Source organism: Arachis hypogaea, chromosome 16, assembly GCF_003086295.3.
Source record: "Arachis hypogaea cultivar Tifrunner chromosome 16, arahy.Tifrunner.gnm2.J5K5, whole genome shotgun sequence".
Taxonomy (NCBI): Eukaryota; Viridiplantae; Streptophyta; class Magnoliopsida; order Fabales; family Fabaceae; genus Arachis; species Arachis hypogaea.
In genome coordinates, this window is record NC_092051.1 from 134,511,817 (window position 1) to 134,522,922 (window position 11,106).

Genomic DNA, 11,106 nt, shown 5'->3' on the forward strand with positions numbered 1-11,106 from the left:
TTTGTGACATAAATCAAGTTTAAATGTCTCAATTATGTGCTTGCAAGATTATATAGAAAGAAATATTTAAAAAAAAAATAAAGACAAAAATTTCAAGATTTAGGTAGTTGGGATATTTTTTTTTTCATCTATTTCTGAAGTAAATGTTACATATAGTATTTAGTGTGTTGTACTTATTGCTATTTGTGATATTTCCTAGGAAATGTTGAGAACTACACCCACAAATACTATATATATCTTTTTTTTTTCTAATTTTTTATTTTTTATATTTTTTTTATTAATTGTATTTATAGTTCTGGTGATAAGAAGATAGTTTAAAACATACTTAGATCAACAAAAAAGAGTGTTAATTTTGTCCTAATATATAATTTTATTACATAACTATATATAACAATAAGTATGTTAAATGTTAGTTTTTTTTTCACTCTAACAAAGTTTTTTGTTTGTTATTGATTATTGATTAATTGATTATTGGTTTTATATTTATTTTATATATGTTTTTTTCTGAGAATTTATGCACATTATGTTCTTTTGTTGAATATTCAATTTTTAATTTGATTTCTAGAGATTATAGAAAGAACAATACAAATGAAAAGATCGTGAAAAACACATCAACAATAATTGTTAATCAGATATGTTATTCTACATCACTACAAGATCTTAATTAAATGACATTAAAGCTGATTAATTTGTAAGTTTTTATAATTGTAATTTCATAATTATTTGTTACTTTATTTTTTATAGATTAATTATTATTTTTTTACACAGTATATTCCGTATCACTTTGTTAAGTTACTACTTTATATTGGAGGATTAGAACACTGAAAGTTAGTTGTTGAACTCTCAAAGAATACTAAAAGTTTTAGAATGAATTTACTGAAAAATAAAAATAGAGAATGGAAATACAAAATTGGTCCTAAGTGAAAAGATTTTGTGAAAATGCATAAACTTAAAACCACATATTTTTGTGTTTTTAAGAATGTTTTCTGAAGAAGATCATTTAATTCGAGTTTATGTAACTAGAAGGTAATGATTTAGGTGGTTTGAAACTTTGTGGTATTACCTTTGGAATTGATATTACATTTTGGAAGGTTAAGTACGATTTTGATCCCTAAGGTATGGGTCAAAAATTTTTTCGTCCCCAACCTTTTTTTGCATACAAAATCATCCCTAAGGTTTAAAATAAGTTTTAAAATCGACATTTTTACTTAAATATTAAAATTTTGGACCAAATTACCCATAACAAAAAATTATTAAAAAAATGAAAAAATAAGAGAAAAATAGTGTTTCTGCCTGTGAAGGGGAAGGAAAGAAGAAGAAGAAGTTGTTCACGATCCACCGCTGCCTTTGCTTTCACTGCCACCTCCGTACGATTTTGGTCCCTAAGGTAAAGACAATTTTAGAACCAAGTTAAACCTTAAGGATGATTAAGGATGATTTTGTATGCAAAAAAAAGGTTCAGAATGAAAAAAATTTCAACTTATACCTTAGAGACCAAAATCGTACTTAACCCACTTTGAAACCTAGACTTCTTCATACTCTAAGACTTAAAATATGTATAATATGTGAAATTGTTAGTTAATCTAGGTACTTTTTACTTTATGATATGAATAGTTGTTGTAAAAAATGTGAAGTATTTATTATCTTTTTTCTTCGTTTGTATTAACAATCAAATTAGTATGGTGTTTCTTTAAGTTATAATTAATTAACATGCTGAATGATTGTTATATCCTATGATTCTATTTTAACATAGTAATAATTTTTTGGTTATTTAAATGTTATGAATGATTGTTATATCCTATGATTCTATTTTAACATAGTAATAATTTTTTGGTTATTTAAATATTAATATAACATATGTATTTTTATTCAAAATATTTTGGTTATATTCTAATATTTTTTATTTGAAAATTTTGAGAAAACATTGATTGCACGGTCCTCATGCTAGTGGCAAGTAAAACCTTGTCAAACACTATTTTAGATACTTATCTATAGCTCATCTACTACTATAACGTGGGATAATTTTTTAGACATTGAAAAAAAAAAGTACCTACTACTATAAGTAGAGCTCTTCAAGAGTGATGGCCAAGTTATCTTTTATTTCTATATATGATCCATTAAACTTATGTATTTTCCAATTTTAATTTACATAAGTCTATTTTAAACTCTTATTAACTTAAGTATTGAAATTCTTTATACATATTCCCACCATCGTCTAGGCAAGAACGTTGGACAACCCACTATTTTAATAAATAAGTCAAAACCTTTATCTAAAGAAATTTAGATCTCACGTCTGAACTCATATCTACCTTAATTTCAGATTTTACCTCGAAACATCTGTAATAATATATTACTACTTGATACATAAATGAATTATTAGACATATTATATAAAAGTTTGTCAATTTTTTTATAATACTATACTGTTTACATATATAAATTTATAGATATTTCAATCTAAATCACTTTATATCACTATATATACAAATAATTCTTGAAGTTCATCATAAGTTATCACTCTGTATTTATTAATTATTACTATGCATATAATCGAATTTCATCAATGGTTTCTAATACGCACACATAATATTAATAGATTAATTATAAGAAAATTTTTACTCCCCTCCTTTCTATTTGTAAAATGTACATTCTCTTCCCTTATAACTTTTAAAAAATTTTATTTTTGATTCGTTTTAAATTTTTTGTGTTACTTAATACTAACTTTATCCATTTTTCAAGAAAAAATAAATTATTTTTTTACAAAAATACCCTTTAACAAAAATTTTATTTTTTTGTCATTAAATTTTACTTACCAAAATACTCTTTAATAGATTATTTTTTATTAATTAAATTATATTTTACGAAAATATTTTTTTAAATAATTAAATTATTTTTTTCTAAGATATCCTTCAATAATTTTTTAATTATTAAATTGTGATTTTACCAAAATTTCGTTAACAATTATTTTTATATTTTACTATTAATTTTTTTATATCAATATATATTATTTTAACGTTAAATAAAAAAATCTTACCACTGTTAATATGTATAACAATTAATATATATTGATATCAAAAAAATCTTACCAAGATTTTTTTATTTAATATTAAAATAATATATATTGATATCAGAAAATTAATAGTAAAATATAACTATAATTGTTAATAAAATTGATAAAATCACAATTTGATAATTAAAAAATTATTGAAGGGTATCTTAGAAAAAAATAATTTAATTATTAAATTTTTTTAAAAATATTTTGATAAAAATACAATATAATCAATAAAAAATAATTTATTAAAGGATATTTTAGTAAGCAAAATTCAATGACAAAAAAATAAATTTTTGTTAAAGGATATTTTTGTAAAAAATAATTTATTTTTTCTTGAAAAATGAATAAAGTTAACATTAGTTAATAAAAAAAAATTTAAATGGATTAAAAAGAACGTTTTTTAAAAGTTATAAGAGAGGAAAATGTACATTTTACAAATAGAGGGGAGAGGAGTGACATTTTGGTATTTCTCAGGGATGGGAGTGAAATTTTCTGTTAATTATATTATTGATGATTTGATATTTTCAATTTATCAATGATTTTTAATATTAAAAATATTATTTGTGTGACGATCCAATTTTCAGTATGTTTAGATCATACCAAAAATTGACTGCTACCAACTTGTCTTTCTAATTATTATCTATTATTTATTATATGAGTCTAATTCGTTGTTAAAAGCATAGTTATTTTGCGAGATACTTTTTTTTTTTGAAAACGTTTGGATTAATAAACGGAATTATTCATAATCATTTAACAAATAATAATAGATACAATCGTTATAAACAATCACACTTATATATATATCTCAAGCAGTTAACAATATTCAGTTATCTACCCTTTATTAGAGTATATATCTTAGTTAATTAGAACATCCCTTGAAACAACTAGATAGTAATTATATATATATACACACACATACACAACATCCCTGGCTCTGACCTGTTCAAGAAGTTCCTAAGCTAGCGCCTAGGCTAATCTTGACTCTATACTTACCTAATCCCTATAAACTACAAAAGTGAGGAAAAGTACGTTCTAGGTCTTCAAAATTCGGGTAAGGTTGAACGTCATCAAAAGGTGAAACATCATCTACTACTCCTCTACATGATCATATGTTATCATAGGGCGTCTCATTGGTATTTCATCAAGTACCCTCATAACAGAAGCCTCGTACAAAGGATTTAAGTTAAAGTTCGTATTCAAATGGGGTACAAACGTCAACTGGTCTTACAGTATTTACATATAAACAGAAAACAGAATTCACCCTAGACCCAAAATACTACCTAGAGTAGAATTTTCTTTGCAGAACGATCATCAACAGATTATGGAAGGGTACTCCTACTTCCATCTGAAGGGGGAGAAAATGGGTAAGAACTGGGAAGTTCTTAGTAAAGTCGGGCTAATTAGTCATGTTAATCGCTTCTGTTGTTGTGTCAGATAGTAAAATATTTTGAATGTATATTCTTACAGTAAACAAAGAAAATAGAGAAAGCAGAGAAAATAGAGAAAACAGAATAAGACAAGAAATAGATCACAAACACAGAGAACATACAATAGAGAAAGCATACATTCATACAATAAATATAATAGAAAAAGATGCGCAACCAAGTATGATGCATGTCTGTCTTATGCATGCCATGAGCTCATGCGTCAGTTAATTACCAGCAACCCGACGTTTCCTAGGCACAAGTCCCAGATATGGTTTCCCAATTGCATTAGTCCGTGTATATATGTCAATGTGGCTAAAATACTACCAGTCCATGACAACAGGCAATCGTCACAAAGTTTGATGTCAAAATATACGTACAACGGGAACCAGCGATCTTCAATCTGTGGGCGTCCCCGAGATCATTTCTTAATCATTCCATAGGTTTTCCTGAGATCCATAATCATTCAGTCTGTGGGTACTCCCCATATTTAAATAATCAATAGTCCGTAAGTTTTTCCGAGATCAATGATCATTTAGTCCGTGCACTGAGCAAGCGGGACGGAACCCTCGTCCTTGCCAGGCAGCCTCTTAACCATTCAGTTTTCTTTTACTATAAGATATTTTATTCTTACTTTCTTTATCTCTTTAACTTTTACTTTGCAAACTGTTTCAATTTCGGTATCAATAATCAACATGTTCCAAGCATAGGTTCATTAAGTCTATACTGAACTAGTTTAATTTTTCATAGTTTACCTAACCCTAAATACAATGTTGAGTACTAACTATGTTGCCTCTAGTTCGCTTCTCTAAACGATATTTATCTTTACTTTTAAAGTTTTACTTTCTTTTTCTTCAGTTTTCATTTTTTCTTCAACATTTTATCTTTATTTTATCTTCTCTTTACTAACATGTTCTTATCAGTCCCTAGATATTTTATGAAGGTAATTATAGAATTCTGAGCTTAAAATTGTCTTCTTAAGACTTTTAGAAAAAATTACCTTTTTGTCATTATTTTATTATTAAATATTTTTAATAATATTTTATTCATAATTTTTGAAAATTATATTTTGATTCCCAATATTTTATAAAAATTATATTTTGACCCCCTTAACTTTTGATATTTATACTTTAACTCCATAATTTTTAGTATTTATACTTTCTCCCCAAAACATAATAATATTTTCACTTTGACCCTAAAATGAATCAAAGAGTTGTTCTTGAGTGTTCTTGACAATATTCAAAGTGTTTATCGTAAATTCTTTAAATTCTTTTTCAATTCTGACACGTTTTTTAATTTTTTGGTAACTGATTTTTACCATGATTCAAAATAAATTAGCAGCCACTAATTCATTCTCAATTTAAAGGTTAGGGTTCGTTTTTCCAGCTGCACCCAAGAAGAACATTCATAGCTTGAATATCATTAAATTTTTACCAAAATTTCACCAATAATCACTCATATAAACAATCAATTTCAAGCATAACCAAAAGATTACAACAATCACACAACTCAAACACAATTAATTAAGATTAATTTTACCAAACTCTATCTTAGTTTGCAACTCCAAATTCGGTTACTCCTCCAAGTGCTCTTAGATCACTTTTTCATCCTAAATCCAATCAAGAAAGACTTTAAACTTCAAGAACATCAACTGGCCGAACCATAGCAGCAGGTTAGGAAGGGATTCTTCACTTTAAACTTGATGGAAATTGAAGTTTCTTGACCCACAAGTCAAGCTAAACAAGAGATTTATGGAAGAACATCAAGAAAACACAAGTTTAGCAAGGTTTTCTTGAAATCGAATTGATGAAGGAGGGAGAGCAATCATCTCACCTGATTTTTTTCTAAGAAAAATCACATGGTTTTGAAGAGAAAGAAAAGAATATCACTTTAATCGATTTAGAATTTTAATTTGAGTTTTAATTTGGAAGGAATCAATCTTTGAATATCAAAGTGTCATAGAAGTTCTCTCTTTTTCTTTCTCCTTATTTTTGGCCAAATGAACGAAGAATGAACAGTCTTGTGGGGTGGGAAAAAAACGTGCTTGATGATGATTAGTTGGTTAGGAAGGTTAGTGAAAAATATCCCAAATGTATAATTACTAAAACTAGATGAATTAAAACACAAATAACAACACTTCTAGAGATTAATATATGAGCTACTAGTATAGATGATACTAGTAACATGATTAACATGAGAATAGAAGATATATGATAAGGCATTAGCATTGCTAAAGTCATCAGAGAATGCCGGTACTAACATGCACTAGTAGGCTGTTGATGAGCGGATAATTTATACGCTTTTTGGCATTGTTTTTAGTATGTTTTTAGTATATTTTAGTTAGTTTTTATTATGTTTTTATTAGTTTTTAAATAAAAATCACTCTTCTGGACTTTACTATGAGTTTGTGTGTTTTTCTATGATTTCAGGTATTTTCTGGCTGAAATTGAGGGACTTGAGCAAAAATCTTATTCAGAGGCTGAAAAAGGACTGCAGATGCTGTTGCATTCTGACCTCCCTGCACTCAATGTGGATTTTCTGGAGCTACAAAAGCCCAATTGGCGCGCTCTTAATTGCATTGGAAAGTAGACATCCTGGGCTTTCCAGCATAATATAATAGTCCATACTTTACCCGAGATTTGATGGCCCAAACAGGCGTTCCAAGTCAGCTCAAGAATTCTGGCGTTTAACTGCAAAACTGGCACAAAAGCTGGAGTTAAACGCCCAAACTGGCACAAAAGCTGGCGTTTAACTCCAAGAAAAGTCTCTACACGAAAATGCTTCAATGCTCAGCCCAAGCACACACCAAGTGGGTCCGGAAGAAGATTTCTGCATTAATTACTAATTTCTGTAACCCTAGGCTACTAGTTTTCTATAAATAGGACCTTTTGCTATTGTATTTTCATCTCTTTGACACACTTGATATACTTTTCATAGTTCTTTTCACGTTTGGGGGCTGGCCTCACGGCCATGCCTGAACCTTGTTCTTATGTATTTTCAACGGTGGAGTTTCTACACACCATAGATTAAGGTGTGGAGCTCTGCTGTTCTTCATGAATTAATACGAAGTACTATTGTTTTTCTATTCAACTCAAGTCTATTTCTTCTCCAAGATATTCATTCGTTCTTCAACTTGATGAATGTGATGATCCATGACACTCATCATCATTCTCAGCTATGAACATGTGACTGACAACCACCTCTGTTCTACTAGCAATGGCTTGAATGCGTATCTCTTGGGTTTCTAATCTAAGATTGGAACCTTCGTGGTATAGGCTAGAATTATTGGCGGCCATTCCTGAGATCCGGAAAGTCTAAACCTTGTCTGTGGTATTCCGAGTAGGATCTGGGAAGGGATGACTGTGACGAGCTTCAAACTCGCAATTGTGGGGCGTGTGACAGACGCAAAAGGATCAATGGATCCTATTCCGACATGATCGAGAACCGACAGCTAATTAGCCGATGTTGTGACAGAGCATCAGGACCATTTTCACTGAGAGGACGGGATGTAGCCATTGACAACGGTGATGCCCAACATAAAGCTTGCCATGGAAAAGAGTATGAATGATTGGAAGAAGGCAATAGGAAAGCAGAGGTTCAAGGGGAACAAAGCATCTTCATACGCTTATCTGAAATCCACCAATGAATTACATAAGTATCTCTATCTTTATTTTATGTTTTATTCATCTTTTAATTATCAATCCTCCATCACCATTTGAATCTGCCTGACTGAGATTTACAAGATGACCATAGCTTGCTTCAAGCCGACAATCTTCGTGGGATCGACTCTTACTCACGTAAGGTTTATTACTTGGGCGATCCAGTGCACTTGCTGGTTAGTTGTGCGGAATTGTGACAAAGAGTGATTCACATTTGAGAGCACCAAGTCTTTGGTGCCATTGTTGATGATCACAATTTCGTGCACCAAGTTTTTGGCGCCGTTGCCGGAGATTGTTCGAGTTTGGACAACTGATGGTTCATCTTGTTGCTTAGATTAGGTGCTTTTTAGAATTTTTAAGAATGAATTCTAGAGTTTCATGATGACTTGTTGAAGTCTGGCTGGCTGAGAAGCCATGTCTAATCTTTTGGACCGAGGTTTCAACTTATCATCACAAGAGATTGTTGATTTCTATCAATTTTGCTGTTGTTAGCAATGATCTGCTAAAGTTTGGCTGGCCATTGGCCATGTCTAGTGTTTTGGACCAGAGCTTTCATTGAAAGCTTGGCTGGCTAGTAAGCCATGTCTAATTCCTGGACCGGAGTCTTAGACTAGCATTGCAATGATTCTTGGAATTCTTATTAAAAATTTTGAATCCCTTCTATTTTCTTTTCCACTAAAGTTTCGAAAATCACAAAAAAAAATTTATAAAACCATAAAAATAAAAAATATTTTATGTTTCTTGTTTGAGTCTAGTATCAATTTTTAAGTTTGGTGTCAATTGCATGTTTCTGTTCTTCTTGCATTTTTTGAAAATATGCATTATGTTCTTCATTGATCTTCAAGTTGTTCTTGATGATTTCATTGCTCTGATCTTTAAATTCTCTTGTTTTGTGTGTTTTATTGTTTCTCATATGCATTCTCAAATTAGTGTCTCCTATATGAAAATTTCTAAGTTTGGTGTCCTGCATGCATTGTTTATTTTATCTTAGTTGCATTCTTATTGTTTCTCATCATTAAAAATTCAAAAATGTTTTCAAAATTGTATCTTTTCAAGTCAATAATACAGAGAATTGAAGATTCAGAACATTCAGCAGAGGAATCAAACAGAAAAAGCTGGGCGTTCAAAACGCCCAGTGAAGAAGAAAAACTGGCGTTTAAACACCAGCCAGGGTACCTGGCTGGGCGTTTAACGCCCAAAAAGGTAGAGATTTGGGCGTTAAATGCCAGAATGGGCACCATTCTGGGCGTTTAACGCTAGGATGACACTAGAGGGAATATTTTGTTTTTAATTCACATTTTTTTTCAAGTTTTCATAATTTTTCAAAATCAAATCTTTTTTAAATCATATCTTTTCAATCATATCTCTTTCAAAATCAATTTCTTTCCATTTTATATTTATTTTTATTATTTTCAAAAATCCTTGCTTCAATTAAAGATTTACTTCAAAATTTTCAAGTTGTTACTTGCCTATTAAGAAAGGATCAAACTTTAAATTTTAAAATCATATCTTTTAATTTCTTGATAGTCAAGTAATCAACTTTAATTTTAAAAATTTTCTTTTTCTAAATTGATTTTCAATCATATCTTTTCAAACATATCTTTTCAATCACATCTTTTTCAAAATTAATTTTTTCAATCATATCTTTTTTTCTAATTTCAAAATCTTTTTCAAAAATAACTTTATTTCTTTCCCAATCTTAGTTTTCGAAAATCTCAATCAAATTTTCAAATTTTCAAATTTCTTTTTAAAATCTTTTAATTTATTTTCGAAAATTCTTCCCCTCTTTTCACATCCTTCTATTTAAAGGACTAAGACTCCTCATCAAGGTGCAATTCGAACTCTGTCCCTCTTGATAAGTTCGAATTCCCTCTTCTCCACCTCCTCTTTCTAATCTTCTTTTCCTCTGACACTTCAAGGAATCTCTATACTGTGACATAGAGGATTTCCTACTTTCTTGTTCTCTTCTCTTTCATATGAGCAGGAATAAAGATAAAGGCATACTTGTTCAAGCTGATCCTGAACCTGAAAGGACCTTGAAGAGAAAGCTAAGAGAAGCTAAAGAACAATTCTCTTTAGAGGGCCTAACAGAACTCTTCAAAGAAGAAGAAACCATGGCAGTCGAAAACAACAACAATGCCAACAATGCAAGGAAGGTGCTTGGTGACTTCACTGCACCTACTCCTGATTTCTATGGGAGAAGCATCTCTATCCCTGCCATTGGAGCAAACAACTTTGAGCTTAAGCCTCAATTAGTTTCTCTAATGCAACAGAATTACAAGTTTTATGGACTTCCATTGGAAGATCCTCATCAGTTCTTAGCTGAGTTCTTGCAAATCTGTGACACTGTCAAGACCAATGGGGTTGACCCTGAAGTCTACAGACTTATGCTTTTTCCTTTTGCTGTAAAAGACAGAGCTAGGACATGGTTGGATTCACAACCTAAGGAAAGCCTGAACTCTTGGGAAAAGCTAGTCAATGCCTTCTTGGCAAAGTTCTTTCCACCTCAAAAATTGAGCAAGCTTAGAGTGGAAGTCCAAACCTTCAGACAGAAGGAAGATGAATCCCTCTATGAAGCTTGGGAGAGATACAAGCAATTGATCAGAAGGTGCCCTTCTGACATGCTTTCAGAATGGAGCATCATAGGAATCTTCTATGATGGTCTGTCTGAACTATCCAAGATGTCATTGGATAGCTCTGCTGGAGGATCTCTTCATCTGAAGAAGACGCCTGCAGAAGCTCAAGAACTCATTGAAATGGTTGTAAATAACCAATTCATGTACACCTCTGAAAGGAATCCTGTGAATAATGGGACAACTCAGAAGAAATGAGTCCTTGAGATTGATACTCCGAATGTCATATTGGCTCAGAATAAAATATTGACCCAACAAGTCAATATGATTTCTCAGAGTCTGTCTGAAATGCAAGCAGCAACAGGCAGTACTAAGGAAGCTTCCTCTGAAGAAAAAGCT

General features: G+C 30.5%; 1 non-coding gene across 1 annotated transcript; it reads right to left on the reverse strand.

The window, feature by feature from the left end:
- Positions 1 to 10,653: 10,653 nt before the first annotated feature.
- On the reverse strand, positions 10,654 to 10,761 carry LOC112760623 (small nucleolar RNA R71). Its single transcript, XR_003181055.1, has one exon. It is a non-coding gene; the product is annotated as a small nucleolar RNA R71 (small nucleolar RNA).
- Positions 10,762 to 11,106: the final 345 nt, after the last annotated feature.